Source organism: Octopus sinensis, linkage group LG3 (genome assembly GCF_006345805.1).
Source record: "Octopus sinensis linkage group LG3, ASM634580v1, whole genome shotgun sequence".
Lineage (NCBI taxonomy): Eukaryota > Metazoa > Mollusca > Cephalopoda > Octopoda > Octopodidae > Octopus > Octopus sinensis.
Window position 1 is genome coordinate 111,445,051 of NC_042999.1, and position 4,698 is coordinate 111,449,748.

Below are 4,698 nucleotides of genomic sequence, written 5' to 3' on the forward strand. Positions count from 1 at the left end.
AAATAAAAGACTGAGTTAAAAACAAAATGACACAAGAATGCAAATAATAATAATAATAATAATAATAATAATAATAATAATAATAATAATAATAATAATAATAATAATAATAATAATAATAATAATGATAATAGTATAGTAATATACGCTTATTACTATGCATTAGGTAAGCCATCTCAAGAGAGACACACCGCAAACTCTTACAGTACATGGAGAACACGGAATCAAGACAGTAGGCCCTATTTGGACGAGAACAAATTAGCAAATGTGAGGAGCGATATCCTTAGAAATAACAGACTGACAGACAGTGAAATAAGCGCGATCAAGCACGCAACGGAAAATGACAAATATAAGACACAAAGGAAATGAAGAATCAGATGAACAGTATAGCCCGCAACGAGGCTTAATTGAAAGACTGCCATCTGACCAAAGTACGCAAAGGCCTGAAGATAAAATAAATTCTATTGTACCTGTTAAAGATAGCCAGGAAAACGATAAAACAACAGTAACTGAAGATCTCGCATTTGCTGAAGAACACAGAGAGTCTATGGCAGAAATGAGGCAGAAAATCCTGAATACGTTTGAAGTTGTAAGACATACAAGTATGAATGATAGAGAACCACTTCATAAACTCTCAAATACAAACCAAAATAAAAAACAAATCCAAATTGGCAATTATGTAACAAATGAAATAATACAAGAATTAAAACTGATTTTACTGAGTTAAATGAAATTATTTACGCTTCTGCTAGGACAATTGAAATAGGGAAGAAAGATGAAGAGAAAATTTGGATCCTCACAAAGAGAAGAACTGATATCAATAAAAGAAACGCTGAAACAAAAAGTCTAAGCAAAAGCCCAAAGAATACGAAGATTTGAGAAGAGAAACAAGTTTTACAAGCAAAATAAGCTGTTCACATCCAATGCCAAAAAATTCTACAGAGGAATAGGGAAGGAGAAAGTAACCGTTAAAGACCCCCCCCCCCCTCCCATGGAAGAAGTTCAAAACTTTTGGAAAAGGATTTGGAGTGACAAGAAGACGTACAACATAAATGCAGACTGGATTATACAAACTGAAGAATCCTACCAAAATTTACAACAACAAGCATGGGAAGACATCACAATAGCAGACCTATTCAGCATGCAAGCATGAAAGAGAAGATCAGGTAGGAATGTTATAGGAGAGTTCGTGCAGTCCTGAAATCTGAACTAAATGCACGTAACAAGGTGTTAGCTATAAATTCCTTAGCAGTTCCAGTTGTTACTTATAGCTACAATGTGTTGAACTGGAATATGAGTGAAGTAAAGAATATAGATAGGAAAATACGCAAGCTGCTGAGTTGTAATAGGATGCACCACCCAAAGGCAGACGTAGATCGCCTTTACCTTCCCAGAGCCCAAGGAGCTGATGTTGACCAGAAGCAAACCCATCAGTGGCTATGGAGCTCAGGGCTAAAAGCAGAGAGCGAAGGTTTCATCCTGGCTGCTCAAGATCAAAGCCTATTAACCCGGAACTACCAGGCCAATGTGATGAAAAATGGAGCAGACCCAAAATGCCGATTCTGCAACGACTTGATTGAAACAGTGGACCACCTAATCTCTGGATGTAAAGTCTTAGCACCAGTGGAGTATAAATTAAGACATGACAGAGTTGGCCAATATCTACACTGGCTAATAAGTCGGCATTACAATATCAAAACTGCCGACAAGTGGTATAATCACCACCCTGAGGCTGTAACTGAAGGAGAAAATGTAACCATTCTGTGGGACTTTCCAGTACATACAGACTGAACCATCAAGGCCAATAAACCAGATATTGTTGTGAAAGACCAAAACAATAAAGTTTGCTTATTGATCGACATGAGCATCCCCTGTGATCATAATATCTCAGCGAAAGAGTTTGACAAGCTCAGAAAATATAAAGACCTACTCATTGAAATTGAGAAAATGTGGCATCTCAAGGCGGTTACAATACCAGTGATCGTAGGAACACTAGGAATGATCAAGAAGGGAACCGAAAATTATATGAGAATGATCCCTGGCTTACCATCGCTGCAAGAAGTGCAAAAGATTGTCTTAACTGGTACATCACACGTATTGAGAAAAGCATTGTCGATGTGAGAACTGTTGCTGCTCATGTATTTTAATTTAACTTAAAAAAAAAATGAACGAACTATTGAGTTTGGTTTAATGGCCTACCTATGAGTTTCTTTGCCCTAGGAGTCAGGAAAACACTCGGCAAGAAATGGAAGCAAATTTGAAAGAAGAAAAAAAAAGTAATAATAATAATAATAATAATAATAATAATAATAATAATAATAATAATAATAATAATAATATAAATGCCCTGATGCAGTACCAGGCAGTGGCTCTCATGGCTTCTGATCTTAACTGATTAGAAGTGTTATCATGTACATTGTTTTCTCTTGGTATAAAAGATGGGCTACAGCAAATATTCTGCTCAATACCACAGATTTGCTTGTCAGTTGTTTGACCTTAACCAGTTGAGCATGTCCCTTAGTGGCTGACGATATGTGCATCTCTGATCACGAGCAGAAGTAGTGGGGGAGCATCATAGCCATGTGTTCAGAGGGATTCTTTGGGATTTGAATAATTCACCTCTGGAAACTTGGGTGTTTCATTCAAGTTTCTTAAACAACCCTTATTCAGGGACCTTTTGAGCAGGATGGGTTACTCGACCTGAAGAAAATTCTAAGTGGGCCCCACTTGCAAGGTCATGTTCTGTTTATCTTGATATGAGATCACCATGTCGCGCACATATGGTTGTGATGCATGTTGGAAAACAGCAAAACAGGATGTTAATGATGATGGTACTTAGTATATTTTGGTAAGTAACCATACAACAGAAGCTAGAAACATTCGAAAATATCACAGATTTCTTTTATTTGTCTTTGAAAAACCTTCATCAATGTTTTGAGGAAAATCTCAGAAAGTAAGAACAATATTTCATTTTTGATTTTCGAAAAAGGTATGGCCGTGAAATCATGGTGTTGATGTTTTCTTTTTTGTGGCAGTAGATTTTCGGTTGGGACACTCATTGAAGTGTTGTTCTTGAACTCAGCTCCACATTTCATAATTACAGCCTTCATTTGAGCATTCTACAGTTATCTTTATTATTATAAAGACAATCCACACAAAATTTGTGCTGACATTTCCCATAGACCTTCCTAAATCTTGGACACAAACATACCATGCAACAGCATCGTCCGTTACACTTCTTGTCTGATAGAGGTTCCATTGTATCAAAGACTATTTCGAAATAAACACCTCAGAGCAACGCAGTGGTGCGTGCACATAATAATTATAAAACAATATTCCTATGCAAATTATGAAGAGTTGTTTCAATTGACAAAACACTCGACATTATTTAGTTTCATCTCCAGTCATGTTTAATCAAATAAGGTTGATCTTGCCAGTCACATTCGCCATAAAATTAACAGTTTAGTAAAGAATCCTTCAAAACAATAAAGCATCAGAAAGACTCAAGGGTGTTCTAATAGAGGTTCAATCATCAATAGAAAACAAAAGTTAGTAATGGGAGATTAAAGTATCTGTATATATCGAAATGTATATTACCATTCTTAATCTAAAGATAACGGTGAGTTAAGTAGTACATCATTACATATAATATGAAGTTAGAAACAAAAAAATGTACAGCAGAAGCTAAAAGAGGCGTTGCCATCTGAATAAATACATTATCACGAAAGTAGTCGTGATGTTTGAAGAAATGGCAATCCCGCCGGCGACGGGCAGACGGCGAACGCCGAGCTAAGGCATGCACCTTGAGGTTGAGACGCTTTTGGAAAACAACTTGGGTCCGGCTACGGTTCCGGCTTAGAGGCGTTCAGCCGTTATCGCTCAGAGGAACCGCGGAAACAGAGCAACGGTTTGCGCGCTCGCTCGATACTACGCTGGACGGGATAGCCGTAGCCGAGTTAACGTTGCCGGCGCCCGCCTAAGGTCGGCGGAAGCGTCGACGGCAGCGACGGACGACGCGCGAGCGCGCCGTCGCCGCCACGCACCACTCGGTTGGTGCATAGCTCACCGCTGTTCGGAAAGGATCGCTGGGCCACGCATTCGCGGTCCGTTTTCGTACTGAAAATCGAGATCGAGCGAGCTTTTACCCTTTTGCTCGACGTGTGCTTTCCATCCACGCTGAGCTCGCATTAATATCTTAACAATATCAATGTTGCTGAGCGGTTGCTGATTCCAAAATATAACACCTTATATGGGCTGTTGTTCAGCATGATAACAATGGACAGCAAATTCAACCCTAACAAAGAGTAGAGATAGGTAGAATATGTCCATAAACATAAGCTTCTTGTCTTGTGGTCGTATCATGAGATGCCTTTGAGATCTCATGAGACGTCTGGTGTATATTGCCTACGAGATTTAGTAAATTTCAATTACTATGCCTGAAGTATCTATGCCGCTGTTGAACTGCATTTGAATACAGGTATGACGGAATGATTACGCCGTTCCATGTTTTACTAAAGTTTCAGTTTAATCAGTTTCAGATTGAATAAATTTGGTAAGGCAGATATTTGCGTAGAATCTTTCCTCCTGCATTATACCCTTTTTCTAATAGACCTAACGTGTCCCCAAATACATTTTCATTTGTCTCTTTAGCGTCTATTGCAGAGATCGTATTGTTGGACCTATTCAGTCTCCAGTCGG

General features: G+C 38.5%; 1 long non-coding RNA gene across 1 annotated transcript; it reads left to right on the plus strand.

Annotated features, from left to right (window-relative positions):
• Positions 1-2,509: 2,509 nt before the first annotated feature.
• LOC118762787 lies at positions 2,510-3,930 on the plus strand. Its single transcript, XR_004998537.1, has 3 exons — positions 2,510-2,520; positions 3,694-3,695; positions 3,775-3,930. It is a non-coding gene; the product is annotated as an uncharacterized LOC118762787 (long non-coding RNA).
• Positions 3,931-4,698: the final 768 nt, after the last annotated feature.